Genomic DNA, 24,025 nt, shown 5'->3' with positions numbered 1-24,025 from the left:
CAAGTCTTATTGGGGAATAATTTTTTTTTTCGTCAGTATCTTCAGAGTAAATTTCTAAACGCAGGCTTCGGGATAATGGGGTCATTTGTAAAACACAAGAAAATACAAAAGAAAGGGTTTCAGGCATTCTTTTGTTTTTGTAGCTTCCAACTGACTTCGGAGTCATCTTTTAAAATCCGGGAGAATTAGTCAAAATTTACATGAAAATTCAATTCTTTTTGCATTTTTCATCGCAGAAAATATTTCCATCACGCAAATAATTAAACCTCTTAGTACTACGTGAGTTACTCAGCAATTTCTAGCACATTTATCAAAGTCGTAACGAGTCATAATTTATTCCTATAATGACTACATTTCACTCAGTGTTTATATTTACCGTACCATATGCAACTAATTAGGTCTCAGCACGAAATAATTTACCTCATTCCAAGGGTACTTTGTTCTCGATATGCGCAGTTAATTTTAAATTGCTTGCCACCGGCTTGCTAAAACCAACTTCGACGTACGTTACGGAACGGCAAACAAAAAGCTCTAAATACGTACGGAATTCAATATAGCACGTGCCAATTAATCCCAGGTACAGAAGCACAAATGTGCTCAATTGTTACCTTGAAACTTTAGTTAGTAAGTCAAAATTAAATGGAAATCAAAGAGAAGTTATGATTCGAATTAAATTATTCACATTCGTAACTCATGAACAATTGAGTTAACTTCTTGGAGCAAAGATTTGTAAGGTTTTGGCGTTCCTTTATTTTGGCACAATGTCAAAATCACGCAATGTTATTTGGGAAACTGATTAATTGTGAAATTTGATTATTTTTAAGAAGGTCACCAATCATTCTTACTTTACCACCTATTTATGGTCTACATGCTTATGGTTAGGTGTGTACCTACAGGCCAAATGACAAGCCTGCAAAAACCATATTTAGTTAAGCATTCAAGAGTCTCGCCGGTCTCCGGTGACCATAGAATAATATACTATACAAATATATATTTTTTTTTTAAACAAGTTATCTATTCTATAGTGAAAAATTGCTCCAAGTGCAGGCAAATAAGGTATTATCAAATAAATATATGGGACTTTAAACCCCTATAAATTGTAACGTTGTACAAAAACCATTGACATTGAATTATTGGTCGCTATTTTGGAAGTTCACTGGTAGATGCAAATAGCACAAGACGTAGGTACAATCGGTAAAAATACTCAGAAAAGGCGTATTTCGGGAATCGTGGACTATAAATCTTTCGCCACTTTAATGTTTGTGTAAGACTCTTATTCCAAAAATCGAACGCTATTTAAATAAATAAATGGTACATATTACTGTTTCAATACAAACACAAGAAGGTAGTAAGTTCTCTTTGGTATTTCAAAACATTCTAATTTAAAATTTATTTCTTTATCTTTAAAGTTAATTTCTGATTGTTCGGTAACACCAATGGTTTTTGGTGGTATAAGAATACATTGGATTAAGAGACTATCCTACTTAAACACGAAACTGGGCTTAACACTTAATCTACAACAGAAAGTGACTTAACTAAGTCAACAGAAACGGGTTCCTATAACGAACTACAAATAAGATATTCGTAGTTTAAATTTGTAATTCGAAGTTCAACTTGAATTTATTTTCATTTTTTTCTGTTTATTATTTGATTTTAAAGAGACTGCCAGCAACACAAGGGTGGTAACATAAATCCATTTCAAAAGTGCCAAATTTTTTCAGCGTTGTCTTAAATATTATTTTTGTTATCTAACAGTAGAAAAGCAACTGACTAAATTTGATTTTATACACTTGTTATGAAATTCTGATTATGTTAAACATATTTTAATGCTGACTGAACTTATTAATCAGCTTTGAGTACTTGCCAATCTCGTTGTAAGTCTTCTGTTATTTAATTTAGGGTTAGTGTTTAATTTAAGGGTAATTGTGTAAAAATATGTTTTCAAAAAGTGAAAAAGAAAAAGAAAGTTAAAACTGAATTCCTTTTATTTTAACTTGATGTTTATAGAGAAATAAAAAGAAAACCAAGACATTCATGTTCTAGTAGAATTTAAATTATCAGATGCGAAAATCCAAGCTAATGTAGGGAATAATTTTAACATGTTGCAAAAAGTATTTTGCCAGCTGTGCTGGTAATTCTAGATGCATTTTGCATCTTGGTTGAGAATTTCTATTTTTTTGTGATATAATTTCTTTTTATGTAACTCTTTTACTTTTTCGCTTAATTTCCTTAAAATCTTGCTATTTCTTTTCTTTTCATTTAATTTTGTCAGGGAATGTTTCTGTAAAATTAACTACAATACATCCTGACTAAATATTAAAATAAAAAAATAACAATAAAATAAGTTCAGTATATTAAATTGACCCTTATTTATTTAAACCTCCTTAATTAAACAGTATCTCCAAATAAAATTATAAAAATAAATACTTACGAGACAATATTATTTAAACTTCACATACCTTATTTTCCTCAGACCAAGTTTTCGTTGCTTAATTCTCTCCCAAGCAAACTGAAAAGGAGAAAACAGAATAAAATAGATGTCTCTCGATACAATAAATAAGGAAGGGGCCTATTCTAAAAGACACACGCTTTTACGCGAAATAAACGTCAACAGTAAATCGAATCCTGTATAAAAAGTTTCTTATCGAAAGTGATTTTGTTTGAATATTTAAGCTACATGTGTGTTGTTGAAAAGAGTTATTGGATTTTTAAGATAGTAAGGAGACTTACGCTGTAGATTTTGAAAGAAACCGAAAAATGCCTTAGACATGATATACATATCATATTAAAGTTACTGGTATTTTGTTCTTAGTTTACTGAGTTACTTTTAATATTTGTTAAAATGTACGAAAACCCTGGTTATATGTTTAATTTAGATATTTTTATATGAAAATAAAAATCTATAATAAAGTTAATTAAAATCCGTTTCCTGTTATTAATGTTATAACAGGTTGTGACATCTGGATGAAAGCTTCAAAGATCAAATTGCAGACACGACGCAACGATCTTAATTAATCAAGAGTATCAAATTGTATTTAATTAATCAACTTGTCTATACTACAACGTTAATAATGTTTTTATATTTAAAAACGGCACGCATTTTACTAAAATGATTTCTGAATAGTTTATTTTTTTGTATCGAATATACCTACATATATGAAAATTTCTTATTTTTGCATTAAGTTTTAATAATCATAAAACATATAATCACTAGCTGACCCAGCAAACTTCGTTTTGCCGATTTTTTTTTTCTAATTGTGTGTGTTTTTAATGCCACATTATAAAAAAAATAAAAACCAACAATTTAGTCCAATAACTAAAATATTTTTTTTTAGTGTGAGCAACCCTTATCACTTAGGGTTATGAAAAATAGATGTTGTTCTATTCTCAGACCTGCCCAATATGTATACCAAATTTCATAAGAATCGGTCGAACCGTTTCGGAGGAGTACGGTAACTAACATCGTGACACGGGAATTTTATATATTAGATATAGTCAGTCTTGTGCCAAAGTTAAGCCAATAGAAGCTTCATAACATGACTTCTGTAAAAAGTCTCAGGTGAGCTGAGTGAGTGAGTGAATTTCGATCTTCTCCTTCTTGTTTGTGCGAAGTAATAGTTAATTTGATATTCGGACATACAATCTCAAACACATTGGTACCGGTATTCGAAAAAACGACTTTTGCTTTGTCAGTCATCACTACTTTAATGTATTCACACTCAAAATTATCGCATGGAAACAACGAGAGTTATCAAACTCAAACCACGACATGCAAGCTCCAGCAGTGGGACTACGCATCCGGAAAACGTTCTCACAGAACTCCTTAGGGAGACTTTAAGCAATGTTATCCTTTAAAAGGTTTACACAGGACTTGCATATAATAAGCATGCATAATATACCCATTGGGGACTTTCCAGCATAGGTTATGAACGAAGAAACCCCAAGAGGTTTTTGACTAACTCTTCTACGCATTCCTTTTGACGACTTTTGTGTTAACAAGAAAACGTGTTATTTTTTTATGTTAGTTATATATTATATTCTTTTTGTATAGTACTTGGTTACATTTTACATTTTTCTTAATTGGATGTAAATAAAACCTCTTTATAACTTAATGGTCTCTGTTTTACCACGTCGCAAAAAAAGGGAGTTTTGAGTTTGAGAACGGGTAGACCGATTTGGAAGCTGTCTATTTCATTTGAAAATCCTATTTATGGCAAATGTTGAGTATAAACCTATACTGGAACGGGTTTCTTAAATATTTCGTGTTTATTGGATTTCACTTTTTCAACGAATTTATCACGATTATCACGTATAATATGTAAGTATAATATGCATAATGAGACAGTACCGCAATGCAGGCGCATTCAGCAACTAATTAATATAAATCACTCTTATAATAATTGTCTGTGTAACAACGACATCTATCTCAACAAATGAACACAACAAGATATGTGGCGTGGCATTTTGATGTGACAGACAAATCACAATATCAATTTGTCTTGCTTCGCAGGGAGATCGTAATTTATTTTATTTATCTACTAAGATCTGCTCAGTAATTTTAATTGTGAGTAGTCAATCTTTCGTGATAAGTGATTTGATAAATGTATAATAATTATATCTCTTTTTCATTGAGAATAAATGAGGCTTTAAATGAGGATTTTCCAAGATATGTTCCATTTGGACCGATCAGTTTTGTTTATACGAATACGCAATATAAATTTTTCCCGTTCAACAACACAGTGACCTTGAATTCTCCTGAATGTTTTCTAGAACTAATTAACAGCTGTTTGCAGATACGCTACAAAATTCCAAAGTACCACATGTCCACATATAAAATACGTCACTTGTTTTATAGCGGATAAAATAAAAATAAATCTACAATGTTTAGTTTTTACGTGGCAGATGTTCTATGCGACTATGACAACCCGATCGGTTAGAGCGTTAAGAGGCTGGACTTCTAAGATTTGTGACTAGATTTAAGTTTAAAACAATTTTTGGTGATAAATGTTAAAGAAGATCGACGTGTACTTTAGCGTTATTTCTAAATACAGTTGCATAAATATTGAATTGAAGACATTTCAGAAAAACAGTGACATGCATATCAAAAAGTGTTAAACCAACATTAATAATATTAAGAACTTCGATTTCGATATAAAATATATATACTCTCGTTCTTATTTTAACCTTACCTTCCTTTAACTAAACCTCCTTATTTTTTTTTTGTAACAGCGATATTTTTTTTAACGCTTGTATACAGACCTGTTAGAATAAAAGTTACGAGAATATAGAGTGAGCGATTCTTTTTGTTTTTTTTTTCATTCAGTGTTAATTGCTGCGAACGCTGTTGCAGGTTATTTAACTCATTTTTTATACCTGGTGCAGACATTTGAAAGACACGAGAGCTTCGTTGAGGTAACAAAATATGAAAATTTCAGATATGGCTTGAATAAGATGCGAATATATCGATGATTTTATATGATGCTGATGGTGATGTAGATAGAATGCAATTTTATTTTATCTTCTCTAACAAAACAACGTGTTTGGGTTGAATTTTGTAAATTATAAAAAGGTCTAGACCATATTTAAAGAAACACGACGAAAAGAAAAATAAGCTTAACATGGTATGTTATATTCCCTGGCTAATTCAATAAAACATAAAGAAATTTAAGACTTAATTTAAGTGTAAGAAGTTTCATTATTAAATCTAACTTTTTTAATCAAATAGAAGTCAGCGAAGTAAACGACCTCTGAAATAACTCGTAAAAGTAGTTTTAACTTTAGTACAGAGGTCGGTATCTCCCTTAAAATAACCATAAAATTATAAGAAAAAATACGAGTCCGACCTACGATAGAGGGTTCCGTACAAAGTGTGCTGATTGTATGCAGCTAATAAATACATATCTAAAAAATATGTTATTTCCGTATAAAGAAAAACCTTCCTTTCAAACATTGAAACTTGACTGTTTTTTCGTTCAAACCACGAAATATGTAAATTTTGTTATCGCAAATAGCACGTAAATATATCATCCAATGATTTCTGAACCAAGTCTAGGTATAAAAACAACGTATAAACCAAAACACTTCATTTTCTCTGTACTAGACAAAAAAACCAAGTTTAAAATAGATCCCCGCCTAAATAAGGATTCTATAAGATATAAAATTACATGGGTGCTGAAATTACGTGGATAATGATTCTCTTTTCGCGGAAACATTATGGGATCTTTCAGCTGTTCATTAGACGATTCACCCGCGAATTTGGGATGTGGTCCAAGTGATGCGAATTAAATACAAAATTTTATTTAATATAGTAATAGCGATCACGCGTAGTATCAATCACTTTGTAACATTGATAGTTGTTAAGTAAAACTTCAGGTATTTATAGGAAGGATAATCAGTATCATAGCTTAAGAATTTTACTCTTTTTACTCGCCTCGTGGTCTAGTGGTTAGAGCCTCTAACTGGTACACTGGAGGTCTTCGGTTCGATTCGAACTCAAGAGAAATCATTTGTTGTGGTCAATGTTACTTGTCTATAACAAAAACCCATGTTTGCATTTAAGAATTTTTATTTGTCAGTTAATTAGTATTCATAAAACAAGCTATGCTTATTTTGAGACTGAACTGAACTGAAAATTGTTCAATAAATTTTGTAGCCATTCAACGTGTCGCAGGTTCGCTGCCTCGATTAGAAGTAAAACAATGTTATGTTATTCCAAAATCAATTACATTTGAAAACAATTTATAAATTATCAATTTATAAAATTAGCATGAAGAATATGATAAATACAGGACATCCTCTCAAATTGCGTAAAAAGGAATACTAATGAAAAAAAAATCCTCTCATATAAATTCACATCACATAAATTGAGCTATGAATAAAACAATATTTATAAAATGAAAGAAAATATTTTTCACGCAATCGTAAACATCAGTTGACGATAAATTGTTAAGAGCGTCCTTAAGAAAAATCTAAATTTTTGATTCAGCATTATAACCAAGGATCCGTATTGTACTCAAGTGTTGCTAACAAGGAGTATCATTATAATACAATATTATTAAGGTTACAAATACTTTTGAAATAATAATGTATTTTCTGTTATATTTTTGTGTTAACATACAAATTATAATAACTGTATTTCAATATTTGTGTCAAGATTATCGTTATCTTTTGAAATAAGTTCCTTAAGAAATTGATTTAAAATTTTACTTACTGTTATTGTCAAATGCATGGTACTAAGCAAACACACAATGTATGCTACGAAAAAATAACTCATTGTAAAACTATTAAAAATGTTACTTAAATATTACAATAACACTACCCTACTACCGTTCACATTACGAATAATGGATCCTCAGTACAAAGAGAAAAGCAAAAAATAATAAACTTTTCTCGTACTTACTTATTTACATAGGAACATGAAAATTAACAGAACATTACATGTTGTGAAACTAAAAAGCCTCAAAAATACTTTATTTTGTACTTCTGTCTCAAACATGTCCTATACAAATTAACAACAAGGTCACCTTGGTTTCAGGTTAATAGGTCAACAAGTGTGTTTATGACAGACAATTAGAGATCGATACTGAATAATTTGAAAGTAACACTTCAAAGCAAAACCTATGTAGCAAAGTGTAAGAAAAAACCGAACTATAGGAAGGTGTGAATTACTACTGTAGTACTGTATTCTATTTCTGGTGTCAATTTTATTGATTAATTGTTTAAAAACAGGCTTATTACTTAAAAAAAAACAACCGCTACTATGGTCGGTAGATACTTGAATAAAGCATTACACAAACAATTACCACAAACAAAGTGTTCTGAGTTTGACACAGATGATACATAATTTGTGTGATTTACACTTTTTTCTCAAGCTGTTTTTGTGAATAACATATTAATTAATATATAAGGTATACGAGCATGATGCTACTTACTTTCCATTTTCACACTCACCAAACCATACAAGATTTGAATCAAGTCCGGAACGGACCATTATCAAAACAAGCCTAAAACATCAATATGAAATCATAATCTCATAATAAACCATCTGTAATGTCCCGAGATATGAAAACTGCCCGCGTACCACCATCCTTTAAGGTAATGCTATAACAAGTGTGTGAGCAAAACAGCGCTCTACAATGTAGAGCTGCATCTCATTTCCACACAAGCAATTATAATTGAGTGGCAGAATTCCTCTGTTTATTACGCTCAGGTCTAAAGCGTTTCCGGAAAACATAAACCGTTATAATGTTGTGTTTAAGTACATCGGGAAATTATTAGTAACGGGTTGATCGGTTTATCTCACATTTATTAGGGTAGAGCTTATCTGAAAGTGCTAAATGTGAGGTGCGAGATTATACTGTGAATGAGTGGTTTTGAAACTTTGGTTTCATTAGTTTTAATCACGTTACATTTTCCAATACAATTTTAAGTATTAGTTACAAGTTGCTGTGGTTTATTGAAATGCAACTTTCTTTTTTATAAGCTACATCTGACTTCTTCCCCGACCTCTACTTTAGGTACTGCGTCTGCAAAAGTCAGAAATAAGCATATTCAATTTTTTAATCAAATATTACAGTCTGTAATGTTAATATCAGCAGGTGACCTTATTCAATTGAAACAACTCCTAAGAGAGATATCCGACTCCAGTTCTTAAATAGATCATAATCTGACTTCCCAAACAGAACGGTCATGTTTTATGAATCTCTCCGGTTTATTTCTCTTGGGACTCAACTTGTGGCTCCATTCAACTAATTAGGGGGGAACGAGGCCAGTTAGAGATTATATACATATCTAATTGTAGCTTACTTCAGGGAATACCAGAGCCTGGTGTAAGAGTTTTATAGTCTGTGTACACGCGATGCAAAAACAAAATGTATGGAGTTGACACTCGTTTTTTTTTACTTGGCGAAATTGGTATTTGTTTATTTTTATTTAAATTAATGATTTTATTCAGGTACGTTGACATTATGTTTACCACTATTCTATAATAGTACTTTTACAAATACTAAAGACTAATATTTCTGACAGCAATCAAGTACACTACAACCCAAATAAAAAATTGAATTCATTGGTTAAATTATGAAAATTGTTGTTTTGAAATAATGATTGAACCTTAACGAAGTAGGTACTTAATATATTACATTACACAAATCATTATCACAAATTTCAATATAATTATGAACTCAACAAATTTCCGTATTTTCCACTCACATACCTACTTTCTGTACTTTTCTCCTAATCTTAACCATTTAGTTCCACTCCAAGAACTGGTAAGATTAATGCTACAACCCACAACGTAGTAAAGAAGTGAAGACTGATCCTAATACGGTACTTGAGCGATGGGCTGTTAATCGAAAGGCGTCTGGAAATTGGTCAGTAAAAATACTTAGATAACTTCGCTGTTAAGGCTTTGGTACTTAGGAGCTTGAATGGTTAACCTTATTTATTTTTGTTATTCTGGTAGGATATACAATCAACTATGGCCTAATTATGTTTTTTTGTGAATGTCCGAAGTATTCTGATTAAATAGTGGTATTTTTATATTGTAGGAATTACAAAAAAAGGGAACAATTTTATATTATTCGATCTTGCTAATATAGTGATGAAGAAAAAAAACGGATTGAAATAAAATGCAATTATTTAATTCTTGTTAGCTTGTTTTTCAACTACATTACAGTCTGAGAAATATTTGTACAAATAAAAGTTTGCATTTATTTACTCTTTCAATTCATTCACTCTTTGCGTAAATAGTATTTTATTGCAAAATTGTTTTTTTCTCGTCACTGTCAGTCTGTTCATCAGCGGGCTGCTCATAAAGTATAATTATAATCCCACCAAAAACATTAAATGTAAAAAAATGCCAAGTCTCTCGATGCAGTCTTTCCATCGTAAAAAGTTTTGAGATCTCATAGAAGCCAAGTCCTATTCAAAATATTTTGTAGTTATAAATCAACATTTAGTAATTGTATCAATAGTTTTCTTTATATTATAATTATAGTGACTTGGCAATGAGCACAAGAAGAAACAAATAAAACGGCATATTTGTAGGAGTTGAAAGTTACACACACCGCATGCGTAAACATTAATATCACAAAATTAATTTTCTTTTGGTTTATCCGTGTCGTCCCAACCGAATTTCGGCAACGGCAGTCAGTCTTAGTGTACTCTCGATTCATTTACTTTCATAAAGCGATGGCCCGTAAGGTATTCTTAATTATTGTATTGGAGCATGTAGTCGGTAGTGACCATCATGATTCACACATAACAAATAATCTGATCACTGGTCTCGTCAGTAACATTTGCACATAATTCCAGGCATCAAGCAGCTTTTAATTTGTGCTCATTGCCAAGTCACTATAATTATAATATAAAGAAAACTATTGATACAATTACTAAATGTTGATTTATAACTACAAAATATTTTGAATAGGACTTGGCTTCTATGAGATCTCAAAACTTTTTACGATGGAAAGACTGCATCGAGAGACTTGGCATTTTTTTACATTTAATGTTTTTGGTGGGATCTCATTTATTTTTTGTAAGTGTATTTCTTTCTTTTTTTTTAGGTGTCATAATTTCTAGGACTTCAGCTACTGCTTTGCTTAGAACCCATTCTCTATCTCTATCTCTTTTGTTTCTTCTCTGAGACTTCGTTACTTCTAATGTAAACAAGCTTAAACTTATATATATATGCATATATATATCTACTAACTTACAAACTATAGCTAAACTAAACTAAATAACACGTAAAGTTCTCCGAATATCAATTATCACTACAATATTTTTTAGTTTCGAAATGGTTTTTCATAGACAGGTGGCGCTATCAAATGAAAATTATCGAATTATTCTGAAGTACTACTTAGACTGCGCTTTGTAACGAAACCATAGCGCGATTCAGACACGTACAACGCCATCTATCGAGCGCGCATACAATATTTATCGCAATACAATGGAGTTTTAGCTTTATTAATTTAATGAATTATGAATTTTATGTATTAATTTGTATTAATGATAGTCTGTGTATTACATTTATATTATTCTTTTCTATTCTATGTATGTATTCATCCAATTGAATAGGTACTTAAACAACGAACAAAGTTAACAATGCAGTCAAAATCCATACATAATGTTCTTGCCAAACCGCAAATATAAAATTGTTTTCTATGGCATATTATTTTTTAATGTTTTTATAATTTTTCCTTTATATGTGGCTAAGGACCTATCTTGGTGCAAAATTTGAAGTTTCTAAGTCTGCTAGAAGTACCTTAGATTTTTGATGATCTGTCAGTGAGTCAGTGAGTGACAAAATGGTGTAACTTTGATCGACCGTAACTCCTAAACCATTAATTCAATTGGCATGTAATTTCGAGCTTAAGCTTGTTCTAATGCCTACTATTATTCCCCGAAAAGCTAAACTCCTAGCTTTGTCCACGTCGAAGATACAGGGGGGGCGAAACAGCCGCGAATCGCTTCGAGAAAAGATGGTACGGCCGTGCCCGTTTTGCTCGAGACTTGGCAGGGGCACTGCCGTGCCCTCAGATTTTGACAGTTGACATTTTCAGAGTGTGTAATATTAGCTGTAAGAACACATCGGGTAATAACTTCGCCACCATGTATTATTAATGTATGAAAAATTAAAAATAATAATAATAATAATTAATTAAATTTTTCATGTGAGAGTGTTACTCATACTTTGAACTATAATTTAAACTAGCTGCGACCGCGACTTCCTTCTTTATTCCTTTGAAAACTGTGCCTTGCCCTTTAGGTAACGTTTTATGGATGTGAAGTTATGAATATCGGATTTAGGATAAGAGACAAACAGACAAAACAATGGAATCGGTATCGTTAGCAAATTCTTAAACAAAATATATACCTTCCTTAAAATCATTTTTCAACTACTCTATTATAATTATGAATGTATGCAAACGGTAAATAAAATAAGTACTCATACTCCTCGCATACAAAACCGTAACCGTAAGGCGAAGCTGGATTTTTCTACAATAGCTGTTCGATCATCGTTCTCGGGCTACAAGGGTTGTTAATCCGCGTAATAAAACATTTTTATTTTAATGTTGACATTTTATTTTCTCGTTTCGATGTAGGGTTGTAATAAGATAAGCACTAAGCGAGGCCATGCTTCTATTTATGTTCCTGCAACCGTAGTAATGAAAGCCTTCTTTTTTCTGACGTCATCGATGTAAATAGCTGACCGACGTAGTTTTACGCTTTTTTTTTATTAGTGTAGTGGAATGTAAAATTCAGCCCTTTTTTCTCTAATAGTTTTAACAAGGGCTATTACTTGACCTAAAAAATTGTGCTTTAGATTATAACGCGAGATCGCAAGTGGACAATGAAATATAAAGTGTCATAATAATTACTTGTTGTGTTCGCAACTTTGTCGAAGTCACTGCCTGACTGTTTTTTGGATAAATATAAATCGGAGAAGCCATTCTTGATTTTGAGACTGACAAATACCTATACATGCAAGCAGACAAAGCCACGAAAACCCTTACAAAAGTTGTAGTATCTACAATTCACAAATATCTACTACAGCCTATATATAGGTATATACTTAAACTATAAAAGAATATTGCTGTCAAATACTTCGTGGCGTGAATCCATTTCGACAGATTAATTAAAATATTCTAATTTCGTCTTCAAAGATATTCGAACATTCTTTAAGGTTTTAATCAAATTTGAGGTTGAGGTTTCCTTCTTTTACTTAATAGTACTTATAGCGGTATCGCATTACAATCAAGTGGAACCGAGATCAATCACTGTTTAGGGTGCTAACAACAGCTCTTGTCATTATTCTACTTTAGATCTTATGTCAATGGGATAAAGTTCAAAATTAAATGAAGATTTGGGTACAGATTAACATAAAAGCGTGTTGTAGAGCTAGGAACAAATAGAGGTGATATTTAATATTATTTGATATGTATAGAAAGGGTGAAAGGGGGAATTATCCAACCGGTTTGTCCCGGATTGATTTGCTGCTGGTTAGCACTGTTTTAGACCTTTGCCCAATTAACTAGTCAATAAATTAACCAAGACCTATTTCCGTATTCTGAAAAAAAAAGAAAAATTCCTGAGTCTTTCTTTAGGCATTTGAAATTTCTAACCCAGATATACAACCTCTTACCCTAACTTTTCAAAGTCAGGTTATTTTTTTTTTCTAACACAATATCATATCCAAACAAGACAACTTGTGTAACCAACCTTAAGACTAGGCAACGCATCAACCTATTCATTGGAAGGTCAAGTGTTTTGCGTTTCAGTACCCCGAAACGATTTAAATTGAATCATGAATATCAAGATATAAAATCGTTCTACGAATTCATCGATTATTAGGAAAACCTCTCGAAACGTGTTCGTTTTGTAATTCATTCGAGTTTAATTTTATGCGTCCTAAATATGGATTTGTAATGAAACAGAAATAAGTCGGAACAATGCCAATGTAAAGCCGGCTTTACATGGAAAATGTTATTTCTTACGTTAACAACATTTTGCATAAAATAACGTAGAAACGTAATAAAGTTTAGCTCTTATAATATTAAGTGAAAAAACACATTAATAATTTTCCATTCTAAAAGGGTAAGAACGGATTTGAAGCAACCATGTTTTTGCGTCTGTTTGTTTTCTGTCACCGGGCGATATTTTGTGAACAATATTATTATAATACAATATTATGGCTAGACATTTGAAATTTTCACAGACTACGTATTATTGCAACGAGCCGAGAATTTGTCGTCAAGACTTTTACCACATGGCTATTTCTTTGAGACAGAATCTGCAGAATAAGCTCTTCACAAAGAAACGTGGTGGACGAAAAACTATTTTTACCTGACAGATATATACCAGTCTACGTTAAGTATAGTCTTGCATAATTAATTACAGCGTTGCCATTCTTAAGCCATAAGAAGTAATTAGTGATTGATTGGATCACATTATGGGGTTATTTACGCCGAAACACATATCCTTCATGATTAATTATTAGATTACGTGTACGTATTGCAAATCAATGTTCCAGAAAATGACGAATTAGAACACATGTTGTATAATGTCGATAGTGTTACACACAAGAAGTTCACAAACTTAACTTTGGGACACACTGCCTTAAGTTTTTTGGTTAATTAAGTTTTCAAACAGAAGAAATGCAGAAATATTTACGAATCTAACTAATTTGAAGAACGTGAAAGTTTGCATAAATGATTGTTCCTTTCACGCAAAAGCTACAAACCGAAACCAGATAAAACTTCGTACACAGATAGTTTAAAACCTGGATTAGGTAACACCTTAGATAATTTTTAGTTCGATTTTAATCTCTCGTAGGATCATTTTCAATTTATAGCCGGCGGGCTCGCTGGCATCAGCTAGTAATACATACACACAAACAACACGTAGTAGAATACTAAAATAGCTATTAATTCTTGCGTCATGGACTCGGATACTTCATTAAGAGTGTTCACCGTCCCTTTTCAAAAAGTTATTCGTCCGGTTTTGATGAGGAAGAATACGTGGTCCGACTGAGCAATGAGCCTTTTCAGGTTGAAAGCATTTGGGAGATTTATTAATACAAACCAGATCGTGATTATCATTCGATTTGATGGCTATAAAAAGAGCTATCATATTGCCTTCAAGAGAAAATAAAATTATATAGTATGAAAATGATTTCGGAAATCTTTACATTTTGAAACAAATTGAGAAGGATGTTAAAAACAAACTGCCGATGCCTATAATTGGGATTTAAAATAACAAACGCTGTAAAATCGAATGTTATTTTGATCTTCAGCGTATATACGCAATATTTTCATCAACAATATAGACTTCGCAAAATGCATCTGAATTCCGAAACATGCAGATTTCATCAGGGTATTGTGGGATGGCAATATATTGTATTACATCTTTGCAAGGTGTAATACAATATCGCTATGTTAAGACAAAATACTTCTAGATATTTGACAACGGAATAAGGTACACGCGTAAAAATTGATATCCAATCAAAAAAAACTAAACTCCTATTCTTTTCTCTTTATAACTTAGTTTTCGTACAAAATCAGCTCAATTTGTTCAAGGAATTTATGAAAGTTACTTACAATTATTTGTGTTTGTAATCTTCATTAACAAAAGAGTCGAACAAGATAAACTAATAAAAAGTTTCTAATGTTCTTATCGTCTGCTTGTAGAAGATTAATTAAGTGTTGTCGTGTACTGACCTCAAAACAATTGCCCCGATTGAACGCGTGATAGGCCGACATGCAAACATAATTTTATTGATCGACCACTATTGACGACCCTTAGAGACACGCTTTCACGGTTTCCTAAATAATATTGTCACGTCACATTTAGAAGTAATGTCGTAGTAGGCAATTTTATATGGAAATTGAAACGATTTCGTCAAAGATATATCGCGAATAAGAATGCGGAAACATTTTCCTAGTAATTCTCAATGGAAAGAAGTTATGAAACAATAGAAAATGTTTTTGTTTTGTCGTATGGAGCAAAACAAAAGAAGCAATATCTAAAGAGGTGATGTTAATACCAAACAAATAGTAAAGACTGAACATAGTATCCTCAAAGAAATTTTATAGAAACACATGATAAAGTATAAAAAAAGAAAAAATATTAAATATGTAAAAAGCTTCTTTGAATTTTTGTTTGAAAATTATGTCTCGGTAAAGGCACAGAAACTTCCCAATAATTTTATTTAAGTGACTTGTTTAAGCAACTTGAACTTTCTCTGTTTAATATCGTTTCCTGTGGCTGTTTATTGGTATTACTGCTTTTAGAGAAAATAAAATACAGTTACAAGATAAAAAGTTGGCGACAATATTTATACTAGCTAACCTTTCAGGTTAATAAACAACTATGAGAATCACAATCAATGTGAATTTTTATAAGCAAAAAAAAATCCAAAATCGGTTTTTTTATATCCAAAAACCTTTCCTCTTTACGAGTAGGTATATCAATATCTACTAGTACAGATTCAATAATACTTTAGCACTCACGCTTGCAATTTGCTCAAAAAGACGGCATTTTCATTCATTTCTCGAATCGGTTTAGAAACACTCAATGTTGGGCAATAAAAGTATTCTTAGATCTATTCTTCGCATAGTTGAAAAGATTTCTATAGAACAAGTTTACAACTCCAATGAGTATGTCGGTCAGGTTTTAACACGATTTCCATTGTATATAGGCCGAGGGGGAACGTAACGATTAAGGCACGAACACAGGTAAAACACTTATAAATAGAATCAATACGTTTGCGTCTTCATAGGAATTTGAACCGTGTTTTCATACAAATATAATTGATTTAACTTTGGCAAATAATTAATACATATTTTGTTGTTTATCCACTTGTAACCAATCGATTGAAAGTCAAAGAAAACAATATTTTACTTTCACATTTTGGACCAATAATAAACCTTACGAAGATTGATTTATAGTTGAAATTAAGATTGCAGTAGGTGGTATTGATAAATTGAATATAACATTTACGACTATAAAGAACACGATAGGTTGAAGTATAATTAATGTAGGTGTTTAAACGAGGCCACGTTGGTATTTACTGTCCATAATTAGTAAACCTTCAAACAATCATAACTTACTCCTTATAATTACTTCAGCTAGTAACCAGCTGTCATAAAATCTACGATCGATTGTAACTAGGGTGTTTTTTAGTGGTGAGTGTACAAACTAAAGCTACCCCTGATTCTACGCAGGTCTCTATAACCTAAGGGTTTCGTCTCAAGTATTTTTAAACAAACTCATTTACGTTCATTAGTTAAAAATCAAATATCGCAATACAAGCTCAAAAAGTTTGTATCCTAACGCGTAGTTTACAACTAATATTATTATATTGGTTATTATATCGAATACTTTTGTTGCGTCATTACTGAAGGGATTTATGTACAATGACCATGGTCCCAAAATGGGGATGACGACCGAGTATAAAAAGATTATTTCGATCTGTCACATAGACAATAAAAATAGACACTTAATTTTGTCTTATTTCAACTATAAAAAATCACATAGATAAACTATTTAAAGTTAAGGAGAGGGCTCTAACTGACGTAACTTTTTCAAAACATTTCTACACAAAAGTGACTCCACGCGTAAGTTCCTTACTGTAATTTGATCAATTTACGCTTTCGGGACAAAAAAGTAGGTATCCATATAAAATTATTCATAAAACTACAAGACAGACAAAAAATATTGACGTCATCCCTTTTATCTATTTCATCTATTTTAAGTCTTACTCCAACGTTCAATAACCTAAGTGTAACGATAGAATGTCGTCACGTGACATTTTAGGGCGTAATGAAAACATGTTATCATCATTATTAGTGTGTGCCTATTAACAACTATTTATGCAGGATCATGGTTAGGTTGACAAGTTTTCGACATCAAAAACAGTTTGTGACTTGTAATTAAATTGATCAAGTAAGGGTTATTTTAGTCATAGATCAAAATTATACCTTCTAATTAAAACTTAATACTATCATGTGTAATCGACCAATAAATATAGTTCTAGCAATATCGTAGAAGAAAAACTGTTATTTTAGGAATCATAAATCTAAAAGTGAAATTTCAACGACTTCAGATGATTTGATGACATGAAACACACATATATTAGGAAATAGTAAAGCCATGCTTATTTATCAATCAATTAATTCAGTAGCCTATCCCGGTTCACAGCTGGACAAGCCTTCCTCAAGCTTCGCCACAATACCTAGTCCTAGGCTATCAGCTATGTTCTCCACATAATTATAAGATCCCGAATGGTCGATGTACAATTTGGTGTCAGAGGTTTAAACTACCCGTAGGTCTTTAAAAATGTCATTTGTACTGGTTCCTTTACAAAAGTTTTCCTCGCCGCTTTTAGCAAAAAGCCGCGCCGAATTTAAACTTACAACCATTTGACTTAAAAAAGGACCAACTTTTATACTATGAGACTTCCACTGTTGTCTAAACACTCTGAACCATATCAACGAATATAGTGAAGTAATTGTCCTGAAGCCCAAACAGGAAAACAAAATTAATATGAGAGGTTTCCAATACAATTGTACCCAAAGAAAACCCTTTTTCATTTTTATATCCTGCCAGTGTTACTAATTGTTGGGATGAAATTAATTAAAGAAAGGTCTGGAGTTAATGAGTCCTCCAAATTTATTTTCTTGTAATTGTTACGATACTTAGCTGTATTTACCGGAAAATATTGAGTGATATTGTTTGTCAAAGTCAAGTGAGGATTTTTTAGTAGGTTTTGGTATTGATTCTTATACTACGTAAATTTTATTCGTTTTCATTTAAACGCACCAGGATCACGTGATTATTTTATTTGTGTAAAGAAAATGGAAGCTATCAGAACCGATAGACTGGTTGAAGGTGTCTTATGGTAAGATATGCATCGACCAAACGCAGAAGATGTGGCACGACAGTTGGGTCACCCTAGGAGTTGAATGACCATAAAAATGACTTCGCATTACCAAAAAATTAAGCTGTAGTAACTTTTATTTAGCAGAAAAAGCATATACTTAACAAAATATATTTTTACAAATTTCATAACACAACGAAGTACAAACTATGTAATAAAAACTTTCCTACTAAGTTTACTACACCGAAATGCCTTCAAAACTACAAACTTAATAGCGGTCGAAATGCTAATTTTATAAACAAACTGCTGAGAGGAGCAAACTACAGACTGTGAGATTATGCAAAATAATTATTATGTGAAGTTATACTTACAAACGGTAATTAACATTAATATAATTATCATGCCTGAAATAGATGATAACAGTCCTGAAAACCCATAAAAGCAATTTGAAGAAGATTACTGAAACAAAGATAAGGCTTTTAAAATGTTTAGTAAATGTTCTACGAATTAGGTGTAATTACTATTATCCACGCAAAATGCGAATTAATGTCGTCTAAACGTCTACTAAAACTAGTTACCTATTAGATGTAGAGGCTTCCCAAGGTAAAAGATTCAATTATTATGCACATAGTTGCAGGTCTAACTTTTGTCTCGATCAGGAACAAATAAGGCAACTTATTTCCTTAATCTTACCTAATCACTCTAAATCCCTTTAATCGGGTAGTAACTTCGTCCTAAGTAAAACTACATTACAAGTTCAATAATTTTAAGAGCCGTCACTTGTTGCTTGCTCAAGGCCTCAACTTGGGCCAAATAATACGAACTTAAGCAAATGCCCTTCGCATTTGTTTCATTAAGGCCCTATAAATTCAAGGGCAAATACTGAACCGTCTGGTGTACGGAATTTTATACACAAAATTAGCTGGAAAGAACTTAAAATGGCTTTGCTTTTCCGTAATTGTCTTTTTTTTTGGTGAGTTGTAAATACGATTTTTGCCACTTACCCAAAAATGATATTTATGGGTATAATCATCGTTTTCCTGTTCATTAATTGTAATGTAATTTTATTGGTACACATGAATAGTCATGTGTGATACGGCCAATATTTTTCTCAACTTGGATACTTGAACACAGCCGACAGCTTTGCAATTTTTTTTACTTAATATTTAAAGGTTTTGTTAGTTTTACAAACGTTAATCTTTAAATGAAATACAGTATAATTAAAAAAGAGATCGGTGGTAGATATCCTATTTAAAGATCACATTATAAATTAATACGATCAGTATTAAGAAAATAGATTACAAAAATTATAGAAAGAAAGTAAATACTATTTAAAATAAATTAAAATGCTCTTGATTTTTATATGTACATGAACACACGCCAATATTTTTTCTTGCAACACACACCATAAATAATGATTTGAATTGCTGTCATAACCTTAATACAGATTTGGGGGAATTTCGTTATACGGAAGGCCTTAACCATTGAACAATCGATCATAATGACGTCCCTGAATGACGTCACATACTGAAGTCCCTTGACCTCAAAAGAACACCCTACAGTGTACTTTACGAATATAACTGGGTTATGCCGAAATGAAAGAAAAAACAGCGAAACATTTTTTAGTAGAAGCGAGAGTTTCTTTTTAAAACAATTTGTTTTGCTTGATGCTTGAGCTGATAGGTTAACACGTAAATGTTTGCTGCACTACTGACTGACATTTGTTTTATTTCATCGAAGCTAATCTGGTATAGCAGTCCTGGAATGTTGACAAACAGTTACTAAGGTGACCAAGGAATCAAATCCAGTAATCGAATGAAAGTAAATCATTGCAAAGGAATTAATAATTGACATCTGTGAAAGCAGCATGGCGTAATACACATAGAATCGTCTCTCTCTTTCTCAAAGAAAACAGAACTTCAACAAGGTCCTTTTATCCTAATCCTAATACTATTATAAAGACGAAAGTTTGTAAGTATGGATGTATGGATGTTTGTTACTTTTTCACGTAAAAACTACTGAATGGATTTGAATAAAACTTTACCACAATATAGCTTATACATCAGAATAACACATAGGCTAAAATTTTTGAGGTTTCTAATGTGAGGTCGTAAAAAAACACATTTTTTGCGCTTACATTGCAAACGCTGACTGAATCCTACAAGATAGATAGAAGGCAGATAGATAGATAGAAGGCAGGTATAAATTATAACTTATATCTTCTAACCACGCGGAGGAAGTCGCGGGCAACAGCTAGTCTATGTATATTACAAAACCATATAATATGTTTGAATCCATTGCACACGCATTTAAATGCACAACTAAGCCTTGTTATAATTCCGGCAGACACTGAAATATTTGAAGTATGTTCAAGAGTTACGAGATTCTACTTTCTTGGACCTTTTTAAGCTTATAAAAAAGGTCGGATCATCCTGTTATTTTCTAGGTAAGCGAGCATTATGTTACAAACTAAAGAATATGTTGGGAGGTCTCTTGAAGTAAAACAACGAAACTATTTTTGACTTCCGAATTTCAGGGAAGTTTTTTTTATACTTAATGCTAATTTATGTAAAGTTAAAATATTAGTTAAAACAAAGTTAGGACGAATGGTGATTGTTTTACAGCGACAGATTAAGACTATTATTTAAGTGACTAAAGCATATAAAATCAATCTACGAAACTAAAGAACTCAAAGTTAAAATTCAACACCCTTTGTAAATTGACTTCTGGCTGCCGTTGAATATAACCATTACTGTACTAATGTACTAATGGAAATTACCGGCTGAAGTGATCATCAGAACTCTAATCCCCATGCAATACTCAAAGATAACGTGACGCAAGCCTATAATTACGTCATTGTAATGTTATCAATAATACATCGCCATGATAATAATTCTATATCGAAATTATGAATAAAGTTCGTTTTTAGGCCTTTTATCCCTTTTGATATTTTTTTTATCTAAGTAGTTTCAACAGGCTTCGAAAAAGAGGAGGTTATCAATTCGTTTGTAGTTTTTTTATATGTGTTACACTAAAACTTCGGACTGGATGAACCAATTTTGTTGATTCTTTTTTTCGTTTTGCGTGAAACAGCTGATATTTGGTCCTATAAAAATTGCCTCATTACATTTACATCAGTACTCAGTACATTTTTGTTCTTAGAAAAAGTATTGTTATTACATCCTTCCAAAAATCGCCTGGGCGATGCAAGTTCTTGCAAAAAATTGCTTTTTCCTTTTACAGGAATAGATAACTTTGACCATAAATTAAATTAAGAGAAAACTTCTAGGATGAAAAACACTTGGTAAAATTTCAAATAAAAATACATACATGCAATTCCTTAACAGTGAGCTAAATAAGGTTGCATATTAAATTCTTCAGGAACAGTTACACGAAGTCGACAAGTACATACATTCACCAAAGCGTTAAGTTTTCTTCAGAAAGTTTGAGGCAGTATAAGAAAACAAAAGACTTTCAGCTTACAGAATTAGTCACCCGAGATTTTTCGTCGTAGAACATTTTAACAACTGCGCAACCTTTCATTAAGTTAGTCACCCACAAGGTTTCATTTATTGAATTGGTCAGCCGCTGGTTATGGGGAATCAAGCTTTTAAAATAAGGTTCAATTGATTTGCGCCATAAAAGTTGAACCGTGCACCGCCTGCCGCACACTGCTCGTTTCTACTTAAAACAAAAATGTTTTTTTTTTATTAATAATTGGTGATTCGTTATAAATGTCATTATCAATTATCTGTCTATTCACTTATATTGCGCTTTTATCAGCCGATAGTTTAATCATTACGTAGATAAGGCCGCTGTCAATTTTAATCAGTAGAAGTGCGTACCACAAAGCCTTATCGTACCAATTTCACTACCTTTATTTGAATTCACGTTTCTCCTTGACTTGACTTTATTCTTGACGTCTATTTGGAAGCCTATCGTTTGACTTTGAAGTACACACAGCTGTCGTCCGTGACATATTAAGTAGGAAAGGTCAAATTTATTGATTTACGTCTAGAATAATAAAGCTATCTTATGGTGTACCATTTTGCCTTGTCTACTGCAGGTGTTCCATGGGATTTGCAGATGACTGGTGAAGCGGCTTTTTTTAGACTTGTATAAGAAAATAGAAGCTAAAATGCCACTTTAAAAATAATGATAAGATATCTTTTGTTTGTATATGTTGGTAATCTATGATAGGAGAAATGAGAGAATGAGAAAGGAGAAATGGTATCTAGGATAGGAGAATTATCATTCAGCTCGACTGCGGATTTTAAATGTACGGGTAATTAATTTTCTTTAACAATAATAAATGTATTTATTACATCATTAAGTTTACACTACTTCGTTCACACTTCTATACACGGTGATTTTTTAGTCGTCTTACAAAAGCAGCTCAGTTCATGTATCCGACGTAAAATACCCCTAGGCGCGATTATTATTTTTTTGTCATCAACTAAGTACGAAGAAAATTAAACAAGAGAAATCTGAAATATACTCTTAAAAATGATAAAATTGCCGCCGTCCGCGGCCTCACACCTTTGTTACAAGGCTCGGACCGCGCTCGCAACAGAGCTGTGTTTCTAAAAAACTACGAATTGCATCATAATATTGAATAAAAATTGCATTTAATCTTTTTTTCAAATCTCATAAATACCTTTTTTTTATCATGAACGTGTTCTAGTCGTGTAGTGTTGGATACATGAACTGGGCTGTTTTGTAAGACGACTAAAAATCACGGTGTATATTATGAATTAAAATTACTTAATACGACTAGTATTCCTCATTACGTGAGACCATGATTAACACATTAAATATATACACGTAACAAGATTATTCTTGCCATCAAAACATTCTCAAAACAACAGTTTTTTTTTAAACTTGATGAAAACTTGTTGACCTAAGACTCATTGAATTTGAAATCATTGTATTTTTAACAAGCTTGTTAATGTTTCACAAGTTCTTTAAAAGTGAAGTGACTGTTCATTCGTCAGGAACCTTTTAAAGAATCTTCAAATACACGAAAATAAATAGCTGATTCTTTAATTTTATTGTTCCGGCTTTTTGTTCAATGCTTCGAAATTTTCGTTGATCTCTGACAGTGTGCCAAAAATTTTGATGATTATTAGTAAGAAAATACAGCTACGATGAGCTTAGTCCATTAAATTTGAAAGCCAACCAGATTCTACATAGCATGAGAAAAATGCTACAAAGACTTGTTGTGGCCTTTCAAACAACAAAACCAATTGGCCAAATTGTAACAAAGTGAAAAATTATGTATGTAGTAACATTTGTCCTATTTGAGCTGGTCAGATGAACACAGAGCCACATCAAATAGGAGTAAGATGTTTATAATGTATCAAATTCATTTCAAAAGATAGAGCTGTCCTGAATTACAGGAATTACGATGATGGCTAAGTCTCTTTATGGACCTTTGTATCATCCTTTAATGTAATGGGTGAGCTCGACGAAATGCCATCCGAGTAAGTCACCTACTAAAATCTTTATATCCTCTGAAATATCCAGTATAACTTGAGCTGTAAAGCTCCTTACATTGTAAGTGTACAGTAGGCCAATATTATTGGCAAATCTACTAATAGCATGCAGGTTCGAAATGTCGGCATAAAGTCAATTCTATCGGATTTT

At 32.0% G+C, this 24,025-nt stretch overlaps 1 protein-coding gene across 1 annotated transcript in view; it reads right to left on the bottom strand.

The window, feature by feature from the left end:
* The window catches only part of LOC113503494 (small conductance calcium-activated potassium channel protein), a 229,444-nt gene that overhangs the window by 185,423 nt on the left and 19,996 nt on the right, over positions 1–24,025 (bottom strand). Inside the window, exon 2 of the mRNA XM_026885503.1 lies at positions 2,460–2,509. The gene's annotated coding sequence lies outside the window, so the exon portion shown is untranslated. The remainder of the gene's footprint in view (positions 1–2,459; positions 2,510–24,025) is intronic.

The sequence above is a fragment of the Trichoplusia ni genome, chromosome 19 (assembly GCF_003590095.1).
Source record: "Trichoplusia ni isolate ovarian cell line Hi5 chromosome 19, tn1, whole genome shotgun sequence".
Taxonomy (NCBI): Eukaryota; Metazoa; Arthropoda; class Insecta; order Lepidoptera; family Noctuidae; genus Trichoplusia; species Trichoplusia ni.
The sequence above is the reverse complement of the archived record's forward strand: the minus strand, read 5'-3'. Positions and strand labels throughout refer to the sequence as shown.